This window comes from Helianthus annuus, chromosome 11 (genome assembly GCF_002127325.2).
Source record: "Helianthus annuus cultivar XRQ/B chromosome 11, HanXRQr2.0-SUNRISE, whole genome shotgun sequence".
In the NCBI taxonomy this organism is placed as follows: domain Eukaryota; kingdom Viridiplantae; phylum Streptophyta; class Magnoliopsida; order Asterales; family Asteraceae; genus Helianthus; species Helianthus annuus.
The window spans coordinates 172,304,700-172,329,137 of NC_035443.2; the positions used below are offsets into that span (position 1 = coordinate 172,304,700).

At 35.9% G+C, this 24,438-nt stretch overlaps 1 long non-coding RNA gene across 1 annotated transcript; it reads left to right on the plus strand.

The window, feature by feature from the left end:
• The first annotated feature begins 13,725 nt into the window (after nucleotides 1-13,725).
• Nucleotides 13,726-14,121, plus strand: LOC110887313. The gene is made up of 2 exons (XR_002563222.2): nucleotides 13,726-13,804; nucleotides 13,887-14,121. It is a non-coding gene; the product is annotated as an uncharacterized LOC110887313 (long non-coding RNA).
• Nucleotides 14,122-24,438: the final 10,317 nt, after the last annotated feature.

Consider the following 24,438-nt stretch of genomic DNA (forward strand, 5'->3'; position numbering starts at 1 on the left):
GAGGGTCTCTCTGGAAGCAATCTATCTATCTCATGGATAGAGGTAAGGTTTGCCTACATCACACCCTCGCAAACCCTACAAATAACTTGCTATTTATGGGATTTAAGGGGTACGGTTGTTGTTGATTTCCTGCAAACTCTACCCGAAAAGCTGATGTTAACATTCGCTTTTAGTGTTCGTATGTCACGCCAAGAAGGGTGTCGTAGAGATGTCGATTGTTATCTTTGTGCTTGCTGGGTTGGTTGTCTACCTATTGGAAACCCGCGCGATATATTAAATATACTAATAGGAAACCTGCGCGATACTGTGGTTGTGAAAATTTGCAACGCAATACTCTTTTTGTGTTAGTTTATCAATCCTCCCGTGAATATATGGATATACTTTATAGTAGTTTGTTAGTTTATTAGTCCTCTTTTTTTTTTTGGGTAAAAAAAGAGAAGGAAAGAAACGTAGACCGCGTGACTCGAACCCGGGTCTGCACGGACAACAAACAAGTCACGAACCACTCCACTACAGCTCCTTTTGACTTATTAGTCCTCTATGTAGTGATCTAGGCATCAAGGATTTTAATGATGCAATGCAAATCGCGCATAAAAAGCAATTAGCAACGACTAATATTATAATCAAACGCTAGATGAAAAGGTAACAATACCCAGAATTTCTGCACAGAGTGGGCTGAAAAAAAGATAGCCTTGTTGGGTTCATCTTGAAAATGTTAAGGCGTTATAGAAACAGGCTTCTCCATCGAAACCAGGCAAAGCACCTACATTGCGAACAAATGTGTAACAAGACATCATAATATGAGAGAAATATGGAGGCTAACAAGATTAAGATAGATTGTTGTTTAAATGCAAATGTAAAAGAGACGTGTCATGTGAATCAGAAGTAACAGATTAACTATATATAGTTTTGTCCTAAAAATATGGTTGAGGGTCGACCCACAAAAGTTTGTTTACTTATGAAATGGTCTTCTTAAGTTGTGTCCTTGTGTTTTTATCTAAAATGGGTCAAACCAATTAACTATCCCCATTCACAACCAACCCAACCCAACTTTTAATAAAAAAAAAATTAATTTCTCTCTCTTTCACTTATACAACTCAACCCAACCCAACTTTTCACACTCATTAACAACCCAACCTAACCAATAGAATGTTGACATGTGGCAAATAAGATAATATTAGATAAAAAAACAATTAAAAAATATATCATTTTTTTATATAAAATTTATATCTGCATGTTCACAAAAAAAAAATAATAATAATAAACAAAACTGTGATTTTAGATTTTTAAAAACAGTTAAATTTTATAAGTTATTAGATATATTCTAATTATAGTTATAAGTAATTATGTTAAAAGAAAAAAGAAAAGTAGAATTGATATACCATCCATTCCCATGTGGACATGTGGCAAGAAAGTTGTTAGTATGAATGTTACAACCTAGGTCGTTCCTTCGACCAGGTTGGTGATTTTAAATTAATTTTTCTTTTTATTTTTATTATTTTGCCAACCTAGGTTAAACCAATGGCACCAATAAGAATAGTCTAAAATGAGACGGGTCATATGGTTAAATGTAGTGGTGGCAAACAGGCAAAGTGAGCAAGTTGGATGGTTTGGATAATAGGTCAAGATGGGTTTGGGTTAGAATGGGTATAGGTCAGGATGGTTATTTTAAAAGAAGGGTTGGATGGGTAATGGGTCAAGATGGATTTGGGTTTGGATGGGTTTGGGTTAAGATGGGTTCTAAAAAATCAACAAAAAATCTAAAAAATCATAAAAAATCCAAAAAATTCAAAAAAAAAAAAAACTATAAAAAATAAAAAAAACTATAAAAAATCATAAAAATTCTAAAAAATCCAAAATATTCTAAAATATCAAAAAAAAAATGAAAAAAATCATAAAACTTATAAAAAAATATAAAAAAAACTGTTACACCCTGATTTCCACGTGTATCACCGGTGGGGGATTACCGTGACGTAGTTGACAACAATATAGTCAAACCAAACAATATATAAATGCACAGCGGAAGCATAAAGATAAATATATTTCAATTATCGAGTGTAATATCCAAGTATCACAATCGTCGAAATATAATCCACAGGGGATCAAAATAAGATAGAAAATAATCGTTCAATAGATATTGGCATCCCAAGCTTGCGAGACTCTAACGATGCTAGGAGTGGCCAGCGTATTACGTGTAGAACCTGCATTAATCTTTTTGGGGAAAATACGTCAGTTTACACTGGTAAATACATTCAACCGACACTTTTGTAAAAATGTTTAATAAAATTGATTTGAATGCACAGGGCACAAATTCTTTATAACTTGGGATAATTTATAATTAAATCTTGTAAAAGAATTACATGTTCACTATGCGTTCGGTCGCCCGGGTCGTGCCGGGTTTAAGGTTAATAGACATGCCACATAGCATAAAGCCGTGGCGGGAAAACCAACGGTTATACTTTTAATAATATAGACACATTAAGGGTGTACGCCTACACCCGTGTGTCGGGGTCGTGGCCATTTCGTAAAATGATGTCAAGGATATCCGGGACATGGTCATTAAGCTCCCAAAGGCGTAAAGCCAACAAAACAAGTTTTTAAACGGGTCACATTGATAATACCCAACTACTAATGAGTTGGGGTCAATTGCCCGACCAAGCGGTATTTTAAATACCGTAACCCAAGCCCGTATAGGAAAATAAGTTAAAAGTATTTACCTGAGCAACTAATAATCCTTAATAAACAATTGCAAGTTTCTTTTACTGGTCTCCTACTCTGGAACGAAGGTTTAAACAACCTACTAGAATCCTAACGGGTCTTTAATTTAGCCTTAGCTTAGACAGGTCAGTTTCAAAGGATAACTACGGTTTAATCGCGTGAAAGGCGAAAACCGGGAATGGAATGCGGTTTGGACCCAACAAGTTTGAAGACCTGTTTTATATGGGTATAATAACCACACTCTGGATTTTTGAAGTATAATCGATAAGGTTTGACCCGTTTCGGCTAGTTTATGTAAACTAGTTACATAAACCGAACCATGTGCGCAAAAGGCGTAACGGGTAACCATAAGAGTCCTACACAGGTTTCCTTAGTCAATATGCTTCAAAGAGGTTGTGGTATCAGTAGGATACCTTCCATAATGCCCGTAACGAGTTTAAATCCATTATATGCCCCGTAGGGGTATTTCGGTCACTTTTAAAGATTATAAAAGAGGTTTCTGAGTTCTACAGGAAATCTGAGTTTTCCGAACAGTTTATAAAGTCCAAAATACTCTATTTATTATTTAAAATCACTAGCAATTGGAATCGGGTCAAAATACCTTGTAGAACTCAAGTTATGTCCAAAAAGGGTATATTCGGTATTTACCGAACCGATGCCATAACCGCAGGTTATGAGCAGGTTAAAAATGATTAAAAATCTTTAAAAATATCAAAATATTATTTTACATCAGTGTGTAAAAGGTTTGGTGTCGAAATTTGGGTTTAGATAGGCTTTACGCTAAATGCGCCGTTTAATTACTAAAGTTTCCGTAATTGCGCTATTTAGCATAACTCCTATTCTAGACCTCGGATTCACGTGAAATTTTAGGGACATGTTTAGAAATCAGTAACTAAGGTTACTGTCCTTTCACATATCCGAAATTCTCGTTTTAAAGCAAAAAGGGCGTTACGGTCAACTTTTAAGCTTTTAACGGAAATGTGCTAAAGAGTCGGACAAACCACGAACCGGTCACAGAGGGTTATACCATCATGTAACCTGGTCCTAAGAGAGTCCTAAGGCATATCTAAATCATACCAAAACTGGTCAGAACTGAAGTCAAAGCAAAAGTCAAAGTTTTGCGACTTTCGGTTCCGAACCGGGTCAAAACAGTAAATGGTCGGATCAAACAAGCTTAGACTAGTTAATATACTTATTATTATGTTATATGAGTGTTGAAACAGGTTACACGCTATCTACATTACTGATTATGCATAAAATCGCAAATTAGCATTCTGTTGACTTTTTCTAAGCAAGTTTGACTCGACTTTCGGACTAGTTAGAGTGGGAATCAGAGGGTGCTCTTTTAGGGGTTTAAAGCCCACATGATTACCAACATATAACTACCTTTGATTCGACAAACCATTGGACCATTTGTGATTTATCGTAAAGTCAATTGTTAATTACGACGGATTGACTTTTAAGCTAAAATTATGTAAAAACTAAACCACAAAGGGTTAGGCATACTTACAGAAGCTTGGTACACGACCAGAGATGAGTAGAGAGTGTTCTTGAGCTCCAGATGTGATCAAGAAAGTAGATTGAGGTGTGAGGAACTTGTTGCAACAATGTGGCCTTTTAGAGCCAATGTAGATCCATAAGTTCATCACAACAAGGCCTACAAGTGCTTCTTGATGATCAACAACTGTCCCTAAGTGCTAGGGGATGTTTAGGGGTCGCCCATGCTCTCATAATTGCCTTACAAGTCGTTTAAAATAGCAAACAGTGCTCCTGCCCGACTTTTCTGTTACTGGGGGGCTGACGCGGCCCGCGTTAAGGATCAGGCTACCTTTACGCGGGTCGCCTGAATCCTATTGTCAGGAACCCATATCTTACCTGCTCTCGTGGCCCGCGTAAGATCTCTTGGATCTTTTACGCGGCCCGCCTGAGGCCTGTTTTTCAAGATTTTCAAATCTTTTGTAATTATTGCCCTGGCCTTTCGGTTTCGAAGGGGTAACTTTGCGTTTTGGGCCTCGTTTATTTACGAATAAGGGCCTCGGAACCTTTACCCATCTTATTAACCCTTGGTTAATTTATTACTTCCCGAAAAGTCATAACTTTCAAGGTTTGACGCTTTTAACCCTTTTTAACGAATTCGATCATAACTTTCTCGTTTTAAAACGGAACTTCGCGAAATTTAAATCACGCATCCTAGTGAGTATAATTTATCATTACAAATCCTCGGGTATGCCCAAAGGTCACTCAGAGGTTTAATTTAAACATGTTGACACATTTGGCCCCTGTAGTTTGTAATTCCTCACTTTCTTTCACAATTCGTTCCGTACGATCCATGATTCATTCGTTTAAAGGTACGAGCATCATTTAGGGTTACTGTACAGTATATTTATCCCTCGTTGACATTTTTAACCCTCGAATTTATATACTTCCGATGTTTGTCAACTGTTAGTCCTTTAATTAGTATTTAATACCACGTGTATACTTATGACACGTGTCACTACATTATTGGACGCAAAATTTCGAGGTGTTACATCCTCACCCCCTTAAAAGAAATCTCGACCTCGAGATTTATTGAAATAAATGAGGGTACTTTTCCTTCATTGTGGACTCTACTTCCCACGTGTACTCGGGACCTCTACGGGCATCCCATTTTACCTTCACAATCGGTATATACTTCCTGCGAAGTTTCTTAACCTGTCGATCCTCGATCGACACAGGTTTCTCAACGAACTTTAAGCTCTCGTCGATGTGTACATCTGTATGCGGTATAACCAGCGATTCGTCAGCGAAACACTTCTTCAGGTTACAGATGTGGAACACATTGTGGATACCACTAAGCTCTTCCGGTAAGTTTAGTTTGTAGGCAACCGATCCGACACGTTCGATTACCTCGAAAGGTCCAATATATCTCGGGCTTAACTTGCCTTTCTTACCGAATCGCATCACCCCTTTCCAGGGTGATACCTTAAGTAATACTTTGTCGCCTACTTCGAAATTGAAAGGCTTACGCTTCAAATCTGCGTAGCTTTTCTGCCTATCTCGGGCAGCTTTCAATCGATCGCGAATTTGGACAATCTTGTCCGTTGTTTCAAAAATTATATCAGGTCCTGTCATCTGGACATCTCCAACTTCTGCCCAACAAACGGGCGTTCTACACTTTCTACCATAAAAATCATAAAAATTCTAAAAAATCCAAAAAACTTAAAAAACTAAAAAAAATCATAAAAATCATAAAATTCAAAAAAAATCAAAAAATTCTAAAAAATCATAAAAATTCTAAAAAATCATCAAAATTCTAAAAAATAAAAGAATTCTAAAAATCCTATTTTTTATTTTCTAGAATTTTTATATTTTTTTAGAATTTTTAAGTTTTTTATTTTTTTTTAGAATTTTTAGGGTTTTTTTTTTGAAATTTTTTTATTTTTTTGGTTTTTAGAACTTTTTGATTTTTTATAATTTGATCTTTTATAATTTTTTTTTATTTTTATGAGTTTTTTGTTTTTTAGAATTTTTTTGATTTCTTAGAACCTTTTTGATTTTTTTAGATTTTTATGATTTTTTAGAATTTTTTATTTTTTTGTTTATTTTATTTTTTGGGATTTTTTGTTTTTTTTTTTTTGGAATTTTTATGATTTTTTTAGAATTTTTTGTGATTTATTTGAATTTTTTGGATTCTTTAGAATTTTTTTATTTTTGTAGAATTTTGTTGATTTTTTAGATTTTTTACTTTTTATGATTTTTTTGATCTTTTAGAATTTTTTGGGTTCTTTAGAATTTTTATGATTTTTTAGAATATTTTTGATTTTTTAGATTTTTTTTTATGTTTTAGGATTTTTTTGATTTTTAATTTTTTTTTAATTTTTTAGAATTTTTAGAATTTTTAAGATTTTATAGATTTTTTTATGAATTTTTTTGTTTTTTTTAGAATTTTTTGGATTTTTTTAGAATTTTTTGGATTTTTTTTATTTTTTACAATTTCTTTGGTTTTTTATTATTTTTAAAATTTTAATTATTTTTAAAATTTTTATTATTTTTAAACGAAGAACGACGGAAGAGTACTACGAGAGATATCTACGAGTAGTAATTAGTCTAGTGATTTTATCTTATACCCATCCTGACCCCCTTGGATTTTATCTCATACCCATCCTGACCTACTGTTTTTTTTTATCCACCACTTCATAAACCATCCTAACCTAATGACTAATTTTGTTTGGCTCATCTTAACCCATCTTAAAATTTAAAATACCCATATCAACCCAAAATAGAATGGATGGGCTTGTTTTGCCAGCTCTAGTTAAATGGGTTGAAACTCAAGTGTACTTTTATTCCTTATGCAAGCTTATAATCTACACCACCAACAGATGTACTTTGTATTTCAAGAAATGTGTTGCATGCTGATACGGGCCAGAATCTACAACCGATTGGGCCCACCATGGATCAGAATAATGGGCTTCTCAACCGGCCCAGAAAATTTACGAAGAGACCCGCTAAACTCCTGGACTAAATCAGCTGCATGTTTATTTTTCTGCATGACCCCACGTTTACAAATTCTGCATATTTTCTGTTTTGTTTGTTATACTTATGCGTGAGTGTTAGGGGTAGGGATCGGGTGGTTCCGCTAGTGGCACGATGATACTCCAGTGGTCCATCAGTGATCCAAATTTTTTGTTAAAAAAAATAAAAATTTAATCCCGCTCACATCCAAAAATTGTTTACAATTGAAACCTCGTTAAAGATCTTATAAATGTTGCTCGTCCTGAACATAGTAAGAGCTAGAGTTTCAACATCATTTTCTTGTCCCATACAGCCTATACACTAGTTTCACTTTAGACCGGCACCAAAGCTCCTAGGGTCATGGTAAGCTCCTAGGGTCATGGTAAGTGTTAAAGCCTATAAGCAAGATGATAGAAATATCTCTTATTATAATGTCCTCTACATGTTTTTATCTTTTCGTTACGCTCGATTACATTTTTATTAGTAAAATATTGAGAAGTTCATTTACTTCTGTAGCACAAATTACGCAAGCGTTCATGAAATTACACCAATTCCCCATGTCGTTGAACCAATGAAGATTAGTCTCTACTCAACCCCATAAAAAGGCTCGTCGCCTATAGACATTATGCAAAAGGATGCATATATATACACTATATGCACATGTATATTGTTATAATTTTTATAACACTTAAGGAAACGAGATCAAGTTTCTAATGCAAAGAAAAAAAAATACTAAGGAAACGAGAAATAAACCATTTTTCTAAGTTTATCATTTTAATTTAATACAAATTGAGTAATTAAATAATCACAATAAAAAACACTAGATACAAGTGTATTTGTTCTCAAGATAATTTTAGTTATGTATTGCACACGCACATGTATGTGTGCACGCACGTGCGTGTGATAATCCAATTAAATTGAAGTGTTAAAGTAACGTTTTCACACTACAAATTTTTGAAGTGAGTAAGACATAATCAGGGTAGGGTCAATCATTTTGTGGGCCCTAGCCCCTAGGTGCAAAAGAAAAACTGGGCTATTTTCAACATATTATTATTTTTTTCTAAATAAAATAATTAGATTTTTTAGATGTAGAATTCAATCTCCATGTACTGACACCATGATTTTCTTATAACTAGACTAGTTAGAATTTGGAGGCCCCAAGTCTTGCGAAGGACTTAGGCATAGTGGCGGATCTAAGAACTTCTTTTAGTGGGTTCGTTTGGTTAGATTCTCACTATTTTTTTCAAATCATATAAGGTTCTCACTAGTTTTTTTTCCCAAACTGAGTGGTTTCATTTAAACCCACAAAACAAGGCTAGATCCACCACTACCTAGGCAATGACAGTTATCATAGTTTCATTAGGTTGAACGTAGTGGGGCGCGAAGTGGGGCCATAGCGCCAACATAGCGCCGCCCACACCATCCCCCTGGGCGCTATGCCCAAAAAAAATAAAAGGCGTGATATTTATAGCGGCGCGAGATGGTGGTGATTGTTCTGCATTTTCCACTTTGGTCCCTGCATTTTACACTTTGGTCCCTGCATTAAAACACTTTGGTCCCTGCATTTTACACTTTGGTCCCTGCATTTTACACTTTGGTTATGATGAGGTAGGGGCTTTATGACTACGGGCTCTAGTGAAATAACGCCCCATAAAGCCCCTGTGTGACGTGGCACGACACGTGTCGCATAACGCCCACAAAAGGGCTTTATGACTACACATGGCCTTAAAGTATGGGTCTGGCTCTGGACATAATTATTATCATAACCAATGTTCAAGAATCGTGAAACAATTGCAATGAAAGTTATAGCTCTTAAAAGCCCAACATACTACTTGAGGTGATGAAGTGATTGAAGAAGATATACATAAATTTTAGAGTTAATTGCCATTTTAGTCCCTGTGGTTTGTGCCATTTTGCCAGTTTAGTCCAAAGGTTTCATTTTTAACATCTGGATCCAAAAAGGTTTCATCGTTGCCATTTTGTTCCAACTGACTTAACTCCATCCATATCTGTTAAGTCTGCCAAGGGCATTTTTGTCATTTCATTAAAAAGAAAAAGCAATAAAGAAAAAAGGGTTAATAAAAAGAAAATGAAATGACAAAAATGCCCTTGGCAGACTTAACAGATATGGATGGAGTTAAGTCAGTTTGACCAAAATGGCAACGATGAAACTTTTTTGGATCCAGATGTTAAAAATAAAACCTTTGGACTAAACTGACAAAATGGCACAAACCACAAGGACTAAAATGACAATTAACTCTAAATTTTAAAGGAGATGAGATCTGTTATGAACTGGACCTGAGCCAACCAGCCCAATAAAGAAGGCCCAACAAACTGAAAGTACGAGCTACGCCATGCGATATAACGAGCAGAGGAGAGCAATTAGGGCATGACTAATTTGATGAATGTGGTGACTTCTCTTCCCAACCCAAATCTGTATCATCTAATCTTCTCATCTCCTCTTCTTTATGTTAGTTGTTTGATTTCTTAGTGTAATTATTCTATTAAATCATTCGAATCGGAATTACTTACTTCCTTATTGATTATATATTTGTTGTGTCAATTTGAGTACACAACAAGATCAACCAAAAAGAGAAAGCTAACCGTGTAGTTAGCTACAAGGAATAAAAATTGCACAATCAGAACATAAATGGGTGCGCGAGTCAATCACAAATCTCCCGCAAGGTGTCAGTTGTTTGTAGGGGTGCAAACGAGTCGAGCCGAGCTCGAGCTCGGCCAGGCTCGAGCTCGAGCTCGGCCAGGCTCGAGCTCGAGCTCGGCCAGGCTCGAGCTCGAGCTCGATTAACTTATGAGAGCTCGGGCTCGAGCTCGGCTCAATTCGAGCTTTGTTTTCAAAGCTCGAGCTCGGCTCGTTTGTATTTTATCAAGCTCGAGCTCGGCTCGGGCTCGGCTCGTTTATTATCTATTAATTAGTGTATTAAATAAAAATAATATAAATAATAGACTTTTTAGGCTTGCGAGCTCGATAAGTAAAGCTCGGGCTCAGGCTCGTTTACTAAATATGCTTATTTTTAGGTTCGAGGTCGACTTGTAAACAAGTTTAAATAAGCTCGGCTCGACTCGGCTCGTTTACACTAAGGCTCGATAAGGCTCGACGAGCCTAACGAGCTTCACATGTGAGGCTCGAGCTCGGGCTCGATAAACAAACGAGCTTTGTTTTGAGGCTCAAGCTCGACTCGGGCTCGATAAGGCTCGGCTCGTTTCGAGGTTTTTCTCGAGCCGATCTCGAGTAGCTCGCGAGCCACTCGGCTCGTTTGCACTCCTAGTTGTTTGATACTAAGACGAAGTGATCTAAACGAAAGATGAAGACGAGTCGCCTTTTTTTTTTCTTTTGTATTGTCTTTAATATCGATTGTCATGCTTATGTTCGAATCATCTTTAACAAAACTATTACGTCTCAAAACTAGTCAGTTTCCTTCACTTTTTTTAATAATAGTAAAGGGTTTAGGCATCAATGTCTCACCTATACGTTGGTTAGCTTCTAAACTTGTTTATCCATGATATTTTAATTTTAAAATTGTGTTCACTTGTTACATTTGCATTTTTACATGTTAATACGAGTTAAATGTACTTCTTGTTCAATTGTTTCCTAATTTAGATTTTAAATTATTAATAGTTATGATAATTATTATTGAAATAATATATATAGTTACTAAAATTGTTACACTACTAAATTGTGTAGGGTCTTAAATGATAAATGTGTATCATTTAACTATTTAAGTATATATGTATAACGCATCTGTATGTATACTTGTTCAATTCTTTTTGTGCATTTTTATAGATCTATGTTACATTTACCATTATTACATGTACATGTGCGTGAAATTTGGTTACCTTTACTTGTAATTGTGTTTGTGTTTGCTGAAAGACATCGACAACTGTACATGACCAGAGATGTTGATTTCTAGTATTGGGGGTGTAAGAGAATCGAATTAAATCAAGTAGAGCCCGAGCTCAACTAGGCTTGAGCTCACCTCATTTTACTTATAAGAGTTCAAGCTCGGGTTGTGATAAGAATTTTAAACTTAAATCGTCTCATTTAGCTATAACTAATATATAACATTTTAATTTTTAAAATTTTTTAATTATCCTTTTTTATTTGTTATGTATGACATAATACATTTTACTTAGATATATTTTTATCATAACTTTGTATATAAAATTAATTATTATTTAAAAGTAAATATAATATATTAAATAAAATTTGTATAAATAATAAGCTTCCGACCGAGCTCGAGCTTGATAACTAAAGCTCGGGCTCATGCCCATTTGTTAAATAAGCTTGTTTTAAGGTTTATTCAAGCTTTTATGCATCCCACCTCGAATAGCTCATGAGTAGCATGACTCGTTTAGAGTCTTGCATATAGGTTGTATAACAACTAGCTAGAAGCATCTATACACCAAGATCACGTTAAGTCGTCAACAAGTTCAATAAGGTGATTTTTTTATCTTGAAAACATCAAGGTGGGAGTTAAACGAAGAGGATAAAGCAATTATCTTCAGTAATTCGTTTGTGGTAGGAGGTATTTTATGATAATAGTACTGGATAGTATAAGGGGTCTAGTTATCTATATATATTCTAAAGTTTAGTTATATGTTCTATTTTAAAACCAAAATTTATGGTTGTTTTAAATGCATCATCCTATAAAAATCCTATTAATTGCATTTAATTTATATTAAATAAATAAGAGATAAGATAAAAAATAAAATAAAATAATTATATATCAATAATCATTAAAATTAATATCATCAATAAGACATTATACTAAATAATATATTATAGATAAAGGTAGATTAGTTTAAAGTTAACTTTGATCTTAATTTGTTTTAATAATTGGTTTAAAGATAATTATTCCAAACTTATGATTATTCTATAAAATGATCTTTGACAAGGTAACCATAAATTTAAATTTCGAAGTAACTAATATATTAAAAGTAGCTCAAATATAATTCGTAATAAAAACACAACAATATATTTTCAAAGAAAACATATAATAAAAAAAATAGGTAAAGGGATCCAAATGATATCAAATATTAAGAACTTATCCATGATATTAGTATCAGAATTTAATAGATTAAGATAAAATTTAAACCAAAAGATCATAAGTATCATAAAAATATCATTAAATTAAAGTTAAAAAGTAAAGAAAAGAATTATTATTATAATATTAAAATAATAAAAATATATAAAAAACTATATATATTATTAAAATATTAAAATTACTATTTGTACCGATACCAAACAAGACCGTACCGGTATTTTCGATACCAGTACCGGTTGACACCAAGCTTATCCCACCCCGTGATACTAAAAAATCATTAAATTAAAGTTAAACAGTAAAAAAAGGAATTATTATTATAATATTAAAATAATAAAAGTATTAAAATAACTATATATATATATATATATATATTCTAATATATTATTAACAAGATTTTGGCTAAATTAGTTAGATTATTATAAATAATAATAATAATTTACAAATAAAACAACACAATTTGCAATAAAGCAATGCATGAAACACCATATTAACATATAGTACAGTACATTAATGCTATAACCTAATCTATACTATATTATAAAGCATTTCATAAGGATACCAACCAAATTTAAGTAATTACAATCTTTTATACTTATGGTACAACAACTTAATGATGTTAGTAAGGGGTGAAATGGTCTTTCTACATTAATATTAAAAAATAAAAAAAATAATTATCTATATCTATATCTATCTATCTATACTATATTATAAAGCATTTCATAAGGATACCAACCAAATTTAAGTAATTACAATCTTTTATACTTATGGTACAACAACTTAATGATGTTAGTAAGGGGTGAAATGGTCTTTCTACATTAATATTAAAAAATAAAAAAATAATTAAATGAGAATATAATCACAATTAATTATAATAATACAATAATAAGTTCGGTTCTTAAATGCAATTAATAAACGAAACCTATTGGGATAAACCGCAAAAGCACTCCAAAGGTCCAATTTCAATCAATATGTAATAAATTTGACCGATTAAGGAATCTCCTATCATTGCTATAAATTCACCATTTCACTCAACATCAACTCCTTTGTCTACTATTGTGCGAGTTAGAGTCGAAAAGAAAGAGATAAGAAAGAGATAAGTTGATATGAAATTTATTTATCTTGGTGGAAAGGTGTGTTCTTTTATACCTATTTCAACATTTATTCGAAAAAACTTTGGTTTGTTTCTTAAAATATTCAAATGGGATAACAGTTTTCTTTTACATAATCTATGAGTTTATATTGATGTTTTATTATGTTTTTGGTGATTTAGTGGTTTTTTTTTTCAAATTATGATTTTATATTACATATAAAGTATACACACAGGTTATTGGATACAAAAAGACAGACACTTCATACTTCATCAAGGTACCCTTGCATGACTATAGTATCTGGAACCATTTACCAATGTATTGTTTAATTGTTCATAAATTTATAATCTTTTTCCTTTTTGCAGCTTCATGTATATGGAGGTGTAAAAGGGTGGGTACGAGAAAAGTTATTCATTTGGAGATAGACATTTATTTGGCCTATTGGTATTTCCTTTTTTAATTTCTACTTTACTATTTTTTTTAAACATATGATGCTTTTGTGTGATTTAATTGATACTATATATAGGCAATATAGATGCAGAGGAAATATTTGAGGAGGTATTGTTTGACAGGATTGGGCAGCAAACTTTAAGGGCTCGGATGTTTTCAACCCGCGCAAAAGATTTAAATTGATTGCGTTTATCTATACTATCGTATAAAGCATTTCACAAGGGTTCCAACCAAATTTAAATAATTGCAACATATTATGCTTATAGTACAACAACTCAATGAAGTTAGTAAAGGGAATTAGTCTTTCTACATGAGTATAAATTGATAAATACAATTAAATTGATAACTTTATAAATTAAGTATTGTTAAATACTTGATAAAGAATTAAATCATTTGACTTAGTTGAACATCATCACCTTCCTCATATTTACATTGCTTTTCCATTTCAAGTTCTCCGTAACCGATTACTTGATTGAATTTTATAATTAAGTCATTATTATTTGGTTTAGTAATTGCTAAACATCATACAAATAAGGTTACAACCTTTTTTGCAATTTTATCAGATAGTTGATGAACATCATATGAAATAAAAATAATAATAATAATAATAATAATTAAATATAAAAAAACTTAATCAACGTTATTATGAATTTAATTATAACTATAAATGGTTTTAAAACTTAAAAGATACTAACCAATTAGAAACGAAAATTACTAAAAGGTAATTTCATGGGGTATTATTATCTATAATACCTAATAATTGCAACAATAATGATTAAATAATGAACTTAATTACAGATGGTTTAAAACTCAAAAGAATGTTCTTTGCATCTTACCTCAAGTCTCATGGAATAAGGTTCAAATGATAACCATTGCATAATTAGGAACCACTTTTTAGCCCTTGGATCGTATTTTGATGGTTGACACCTTTAAGTGCAATATCTATATCTCTAAGATAAAGATAATGTATGGTAATGAAGATTTGGAGCAGCAAGAGGTAAAAACAGCCCGAATTTTTCCTTTTATAAATTCGATTCGATTCGTGAGTGTTAGTGTGTGTGTTTATATTGATTAGGGTTTCATCAAATGCAATGTGAGGGTTTCCAATCGGTGTTTATACAAATAATATAGAACCCAATTTTTATGTATGTGTATGTAGTGTGTAGTATGGGGTCTTGCTTACCTCATTCAAGGAATAACAATGAAAGACAGGGGTCATTGATTTCGAAAAACTCCGCCCCTTTGTTCGGCTTCTTCCTGATTTTAAGTTACGGTGAGTCAATTTCCTTTTTTCTGATTCTAATCGATTAAGAACTATACGTGATTAACCAACGAATTGTGGTAGATTTTATGTTTCTATTGCAGTATTTGGATTGAATTGACTGTTGCAATTTAATAATCGTCAGTTATAGTTCGTTTTTTGAATATAGAGAAACACTGACTTATTTAAGGTGCTTGATTTGGGTGAATAGTAGCAATATAAACTGCTATTGTAATTTGGTGTGATATTCAATTCAATATCAGCAACCTAATCAAATTGTTCCCTAAACATAGAGTAAATGTGTTCACCAGCAAGGTAATAATATGTACTAATTTTCAATTATAAGAGACTTCTAATAAGGAAATATAGCTATTAGGTTATGTCAAGGTAAGCATAGTTTATAAAGAATATGTTGCAGAATAAAGTTAATACAACATTTTAGTAATAAATAATAAACTGCTTTCTTATCTATAAAAGGGAACAAAACCTGCAATTTGACTTTTAGATGTCAAACTGAATTTATATGTATATGTGTATGTAGTATAATATATATATATTTAACATCTATTTTACACCATCTAAAACAATGAAAAAGAAAAAATAAAAATAAAAAAATTTGAAAACTGTGACGTCTTTTGAAGAGGGTTGAGAAACCACACGTCCATAGAATTGAAGTTTTGTGAGACCACATGTGGTGGGGCGCAAACCTCTCTCAAAGCGTCTTAAAAACGCGGGGGAACACTGTACCCTCGGGCGTTTTGGGCCTTTTTTTGACTGGTAGTGCTACCACAAAGCGCCGAACGAGGAGTGGACTTTGGTCAAAATAACCATGGTCAAACGGCTAACTTTAAAAAAAACCGGTTTTTGTTTTAAAAATCTATACTATATTCGCACTTTCGTACCGTGTCACGCACTATCTATATCAGTCGTCGTTCCAGGAAAAAACAATAACTATTATGCATGTCGTGCATCGCACGGGTGTTCCCCCTAGTATATATATAGGAGTTAGTTAATGTACAATTGACATTAACGTATGATACGTACGCGATAAGAAATATAACATGCTGATTTAGTTTTACAACATGCGGCTTTAGGTTTACAACATACGAATTTGTTTTCAATATGCAGATTGTTTTTACAACTTGCGGATTGGTTTACCAAACATCCAGCTTTGGGTTTACAACATGCGGAATTCTCATCGCGTACCATTGTTGTTAAAGGATATTGTACAGTACACTTACTATCTATAATACTATATAAAGGAAAAGTGACGTACACAAACGTAATTTTACATGGCGTATAACTTCTGAAGCAACATGTACAAATGAGTACAAGGTATTTACAAAGGGTAGAGTAGTAAATAGCATAATAATATTTTAAGACACCATAAGGGTAGAAGAGTAAATTCATCTATGGAATAAATGAAGCCAGAGCATTAACATGATCGTTCCTCTCCCAGCCTGCAGACCTTTTGATTATGACGAGAGACACAAACCACATTTCATATACAAACTGTAAGAACCATTTAAAAAGTGTCACGTGACATCTAACCAATTATAGAAAAATGATAAAATAATATCCTAAATAATATCAATTATGTTGAATTCCCTCTAAATATGCTAACAAGTAATTAATTCTTTATTTGGATCTTCCTTTCTTTTCAATGTGCTGATTAAGAAAAGTGCTGATATCATTCAAATATGTGTTAAAATCAATTATCTTGATTAATTTTCATGTGCTAATATAATTTAAAAGTGCTACTTTTGTGTATGTGATGAAACACAGGTTAACACTGAGGCTAATCTGTGGGATTGTCTCTTTTGTGGGTTCAATCTCCTTCTTTACTCGTGAAATTGGCTACGATCCTGCAAAACAGCAACACCGTCAGTCTCGTTAAAAGGGGAATATGGGGGTTTCTCTCTTAACCAGGCTCCGGCGTGAGAATAAGTACTGTTCTGAGGGGAATAAACAGTGTGTGTTGAGTGTGAGAGTATAGAGGGTAAGAAGATTCAACCTGAATGATGAAGGGTCCTATTTATAGCCGGATGCTGGAAGAAGGAGGAGCAGTGTTGCCAGCTGTTATAGGGCGCCAGCTGTCCGACCAAGGGGAATATCCACTTGGTCTCCTCTGCCGTGGTCAAGGTAGTGGTACACGTGGCGCGCCTGTATTTGCTCATGCTAGGAACGTCGTACTGTTGATGTCGGTCTGCTCCTTGATTTGTTACAGGCTTACATGGCGCTTGATGAATTGTGACACGTTTTGTCCTTTTGGTCGGAGGGAGCATCTTTGGTGCCACCTTGCTATATTCCAGAAGCTTCTAGAAGTTTCTGGATTCGCTTGCTGATGTGTGCGCGTAAGATGTAAAAGTGGTATGGTCCTTGCCATGTAGGCAAGGATTTGGGACCATACCTCTTCAGTATGTATTGTTTGGTATGTGCTAATTTAACTTTTTTTAAGTGCTAGGATCTGTTCTTACGGTTTGTAGGATAAATATGGTTTGTACCAGAACTAACCCCTAGTAAAGTAATTTCTTCTTTTTATTAATATTTCAATCTATATTTCCATATTATAAATTAACAACATGTATGTGCTTTATGTTGTTGTACCCTAGGTTTAGGAGGTATTTCAAAAAAGATTTTAATATTTTTCACTTCTAACCCAAAACATCTTATCTTTGCAATTTAACCCCTTTGGTTTTTTTTTTACTTTTTAATACAAAGCTTTTCATCTTTTGCAATTTAACCCTAATACTTTTTTACTTTCAACTTTGACCCCCATATCGAAAGTTTTTTTGTTTTACGTTTCGTTCAAAATTTTGCGATTAAACACGCCGCAACGTGCGTGCGGGGTTCAAAGTTTTTTGTTTTACGTTTCGTTCAAAATTTTGCGAGTAAAGCTTCTCTTGATGCAGAAGTTTGAGAATACAACGAAGGTGTTTCTCATGGTCAGCTTGGCTCTTCGAGTAGATAAGGATGTCGTCAATAAAGACGATGACGAACTTATCTAGATAAGGCTTGCAGACGCGATTCATGAGATCCATGAATGCGGCTGGTGCGTTGGTGAGCCCAAACGGCATCACTAGGAACTCGTAATGTCCATAACGAGTCCTAAACGCGGTCTTGTGTACGTCTTCATCCTTGACCTTCAACTGATGATAACCTGACCTCAGGTCGATCTTGGAGAAATAGCTTGCTCTTTGCAACTGATCGAACAGATCGTCGATCCTGGGTAACGGATATCTATTCTTAATAGTGACTTTGTTAAGCTCACGGTAATCGATGCACAGACGCATCGATCCATCCTTCTTTTTAACGAACAAGATTGGTGCTCCCCAAGGAGACGAGCTAGGTCTAATAAAACCTTTAGCTAACAAATCATCCAACTGCGTCCTCAACTCCTTCATCTCCGTTGGTGCCAATCTGTATGGTGCTCTTGCTACAGGCGCAGCGCCTGGAATGATGTCTATCCGAAACTCCACTTGCCTATCTGGTGGCAAACCGGGTAGTTCTTCAGGGAATACCTCAGGATATTCCGAAATAACAGGGATATCCTCAATCTTCGGCTTCGGCTCATCAATGGTAACTTGTACCATGTAAATGACACATCCCTTCTGCATGCATCTGGATGCCTTGAGCATGGACACTTGCTCAGGCAATCCATGCTGAGTATCTCCTTGGATAGTAAGTGACTCACCAGACGGAGTCTTCACTATTACTTGCTTTCTGTTGCACAGAATCTGGGCTTGGTTACTTGACAACCAATCCATGCCTATTACTATGTCGAATCCAGCTAACTTAAAGGGAAGCAAGGATAACGGGAAAGAATGATTCCTAATGGATATAACACATCCATCTAGAACAGTCGAGGCGGTTTCTATGGTTCCATCGGCTAATTCCACCTCATATTTCATGCTTAAGGTTTTAACAGGAAGGTTCAACAATTTACAAAACTTATCATCTACAAACGACTTATCAGCCCCTGAATCAAACAAGACTCTAGCAAAAACATCATTTACAAGAAACGTACCCTTAATGACGTTGTCGTCTAGAACTGCTTCCTTGGCGTCCATTCTGAAGACTCTCGCATTAGTCTTCTTCCCATCATCAGCTTTCTTCGCATTCTTTGGGCAGTTTGGCCGAATGTGCCCTTTCTCGTTGGAACCAAAACAAGTTGCATCCTTCATTTTCTTGCAATCCACAGCTTTATGATCTGTGGACTTGCAGATTCCACAACGTTTTTCGGAAGACTGGGATTTTGCTTCCAAACGACACTTCCCAAAGTGGTGTCTCTTGCAGGTCTTGCATCTGGGTCTATCACCCGATTGATGATCTCCTTTCTTAGATCCCGACCCTTTCCTATGGTCGTTGTTTCCTTTGTGTCGTTTCTCAGATCTTCATGAGGTGTCATCCTCACGTTTCCTCTTGTTCTCCTCTGAGCTCTTCATAGCTCTCAGTCTGACTACATCTTGAGTGAGGGAGAGGGATAGATCAGCTACGGATCTAAATGTCGTAGGCCTTGAAGCCTTGACGCTTGCCTTTATCTCCGGTGCCAGACCCCCAATAAATCGAGCAATCCTTCGCGGCTCCGGGGTCACCAGATAAGGCACTAACCGGGATAAAGTGTTGAACGTAGTAAGATACGCTTGACAATCGAGGTTCTTCATAACCAGAGATACAAAATCCAATTCAATTCTTTCAACCTCATGCTGCGGGCAGAAGTTCTCCTTGATCAGGGCCACAAACTGTTCCCATGACAACCCGTACAGTGTGGCCTTACCGACAGCTTGTAGGAGTGACTTCCACCATGCTAACGCATCTCCCTTGAACGACTGGGACACGTACTTCACGACGTCCCTATCAGCACACCCGCTGATATCAACTACAGTATCCATCTCATCAATCCATGTCATGCAATCAACTGCTCCTTTTTCCCCAGTAAAATCTCTGGGTTTGCAAGATACGAAATATTTGTACGTACAGGACTTGCTGTGCGTATCATGCTTCAGCTTGACTTCTTGCTTAGGAATACTGCTGTGGTTGGAGGAGTGATTATCATCCTCATCCTTCTTCGGCTCACTTTTTTTAGAAGGTGGCTTACTATGAGCCTCAGAATGAGTCTTGGGCTTTACGTGCGTTACTGTTCGGGTCCTACTCCGAGTACCGCTAGATTCCCTGAATTGCCTATCCATAGCTTTGGCAACAGCGTTATCTATCAGTGCTTGCAATTCTTCACCAGTGACGTGAATCCTGGTATTATCTGGGTGTTCTCCAGAATGACTGTTGGTCTCCTCCGATTTGGCCATTGTAGCTTTAAGCTACATAAAAGGACAAGGTCTTATTTAGAAACCTAACAGTATTATCGTTCTTAGACGATTTATTAACCATGGTATTAAGAACCATAATAGTTAATTTATTTAAATTTCATTCAGCACTTTTAATAGCAACTATATTATGGAATGAAATGTATATTGGCACAATAGGCCTAGTCACTTCGGACAATTACTAAATTATAAATTTAGATTTTTATAGGATTAGCATTGTATAATTATACAAATAATCCTTTACTAGGCAGGGAGTCATAAATCACAACTGCCACTATATGACATAGTCATAACCCGTAGGTATCAAGTCATAACAGACTTGTGTACAGATATAATCTGTAGATAATTTATTAAAAAGGGTGGCTTGTGTGATTTTACAGATCACGCTTAGCCAGGAATGTTAACATGTTTTCAGATGTCAACAGAGATTTGAATCCTTTCAACCAGGTTTTACCATATTGGCTAGGCCTGTAAATAAGGCATTCAAGCTAGGTTCTACCTTACTAAGATTCTTATTAAAATAGCAAATCAATAAAAATTGATATTTTCCATTTATTTTAATATTATATTCATGCACATAAATAAAATGAGAAATTCAAATTAACCATTTCAAATTTTAAATAGAGTAACTAGTACATCTTTGCCCTAAACGGGACTTTAATTCAAATAACATGAATAACATGCCCGCGCAGGGGCTAAACAAATAACAACAACAACAAATAAAATAAAACAAACCCACGCAGGGGTTAACAGAACAACATACCCACGCAGGGGTAGAATAAGAGAAATATACCCACGCAGGGGTAGAATACAGGAATAGATGTCCACGCAGGGACATGAGTAAAAGAGCTAACAACAAAGGATTCAACGATCCTTCTTACTCTTACCCTTGAGCAAATCAAACATCTTCTTGAACATGCCATCGTTGCGTCGGCGATCAGCTCGCATCTCATGTTGCAAATCACGTCGTACATTGTTTATTCCTTGCAGGATTTCCTGAACCTGCGGCGGCGACATCATAGGTGCCGGCGGTGGTGGCTGGTACTGTTGTGGCTGCGATGGCTGCTGGTAGCCCTGCGGTGGGAAACCAAAAGCTGATGGTCCCGTAGCCCAGGGACCTCCAAATGTACTCTCCTGGTTGAGAGGGTTGTAGCCTGAGGCTAACCAATAGGGATCTCCCGTATAATCATAACCGGGAGGGAAAGTCGGCTCAAACGGGTTGAACTGCGCTGCGCTGGCGTAAGCCGGAATCGGCTCTCCGAAGTTCTGCGGCGGCAGAGGCGGAATCGGCGCAGAAGTGACCTCCGAAACGGGATGCGGAGACTCCCCTATCTCGGACTCCTCATGAAGAGGTGAGTAGCGGCTGCTACCAATGTGCGGAGGGGTACCAATGCGAATCCCTCCTCGCGTAGACATACGCGCATTCCTCCGTGGCTTCTGAGGCGGAGGAGGCAAAACTGGTGGTGGCGGTGGCGACGGAGTGATCACGTCGCGCCAGAGGGCCTCAGATAGGTCCTGCTGCAAGGGCGGCTGCTGAAGCTGCTGCTTCTGAGAGTGGTGCTGCGAGTGCACCGGCGAACCATGGCGAGACTGGAGCATCGGAGAGTTGTGGTGGCTGGGGGTGTAATACCAATCGTGCTGCCTGAACTTCTCCTCAAAGCTATCAACACCATTGTAGGGTGATCCCCTAAATGGTGACCCATCCGATATCTCGATGGGATGGTTGGGCGTACCTGACGGTGGCAGTGAAGGGTCCGTGTCCTCGTCAACTTCCATCTCGTGACCACCAGAGAAGTGGTCTTCAGGTCCTAGTGGGTTATGACCCACTGGCTCATCCAAGAAAGCGTCGGGGTTGTATAGGCCCTGATAAGCTGGTGCTGGGTAGTGGTGAGGTGACTGATGAAGAGGTATATAAGATCCATGGGAACCATGGGTCCCATTTTCCGAGTGGGGCCCAAATGATTGGGGTAGTGATGGCGAAGTGCTCGCAGATACCGAGTGCCTGGCTGGCTCGGCAAATGATCTCCAAAGATCGTTGGCTGCGGTGTTGTGCGACGCTGATGAAGCTCGCCTGTGTGAGGGTCCTGCCTCATGATCGTGCGATGTGGCGAATCCTCCTCGTCCTCGCATACGTGGCGGCATGATGAACCTGTCAAAATTAAACAAGTTGCACAACAAAATATATAAGACAAAGCTAAATAAAAAAAAATGATAAAATAAACGAAATGTCGAACATTTCCTAAGTTCTTTGTCTAGACTCGAAAATTCGAGGATTGTGCAATTGTGTAACTGAGATTAAACACAAGGGACTAGTGTTTAATTCACTCAGCGTTGGCTCTGATACCAACCTGTCACACCCCGATTTCCACGTGTCACCGGTGGGCCCGGTGTGGGGTACAGTGACGTAGTTGGCATCGTCATAGACAATCAACACAATATAATAATGCACCGCGGAAGCAGAATAGATACATTTCAACTTTAATTAAAATGACATAATAAACATCATAAGTAGTTGAAACGGATCCACAGGCGGATCAAATAAAAATAAGAATAAATTGTTCAACAGTTATTTGTCGTCCGAGCTTGCGAGACTATAGTGGACGCTCTTAGGAAACAGCCAGCCTATTTCGTATAGTACCTGCACTTAACCTTTTTGGGAAAAATACGTCAGTTTACACTGGTAAATACAAATCGACTGACTCATTTTGAAAATGATTGAAAATTTATTTAAATGCACAAGGCATAAATATTTTTATTAACTTGGGATAATTATGCAATATAAACTTGTGAACGATTTACATGTACCCGTACTTATGGTGGCCCGGGATCTGCTGTCCGGGCTAAAGATTAAATGACACACCACATTAAAGAGTTATACACGCTGGGTGTACGCCTACACCCCGTGCTCTGGTCGTGGCCATCTCGTAAGATAATGCCAAGGATATCCGGGACACGGTCAATAACCCCCCAAAGCCTAAAGTAAGACAAGACTGTTTAAACGAGTCGCACAAGCTATTCAAGACTGTACACCCATAAGGTGCAGGACTTGTGCGCCCGATCAAGCGGTATTTTAAATACCGTACCCCAAGCCCGTATAGGGAAAATAAGTCAAAATGTATTTACCTGAGCAAGTATGTAACACAAACGGTAAGTGTGGTAGCTTTTACTGGGCCTCCTAATCTGGAACAAAGGTTTATAATAACCTATTAGATTTCTAACGGGTCTTTTATTTAAGCCTAAGCTTGACCGGTTAGTTTAAGGACGATACGGTACAAGCGCACGATTAAGCGAAAGACCGGATAGAATGTGATTTAGACCCGACAAGTCTGAATACTTGTATAATATGGGTATACTAAATACATTCTGGATTTTGAGATAAAAATGATAACGTTTGACCCGTTTCGGTCAATTTACGCAAACTAGTTACGTAAACCGAACCGAACGCAAAAAGGGCGTTACGGGTAGCCAAAAGAGTCAAATGCAAGTTTCCTGAGATAATATGCTTTAAATATGATATAATATCAGTAAGTCATGTTCTATTATGCCCCGAATAGTTTTAAACTCAATTTATGCCTTAGAAGGGCATTTTGGTCATTTAAAAGATTATAAAAGAGTCAAATTAGAAATCTGAGTTTCGGGTCTGGTTTATACAGTAAATATACTCCATTTAATATATTATATCAGTAGGGTATGACCCATATACCAAACCTAACATTTAAAAATCAAACTATGCACCGTAGGGGTATTTTAGTAATTTCACGAGGGCTAAAACTGGAAATCTGAGTTCATATAGTTATACTTACTGTTATTATGTGAAAATATGCTAATTACATCAGTAGGTATAAGTCCTATATGTTTAAAATGAGTATAACGCTTCCTATGCGCTAAAAATGCTTAAAATGCGATTTAACGCCGTTTCCGGGTTTTCAAAATAAATCTGGGATTTTTATATTTCCAGAATACTTAAAATAATTTATTTAACATATAAAATCAGTAGGAAAAGGTTTCGGGTCAAAAGAATGCATAAAACTCATTTTATGGCCTAA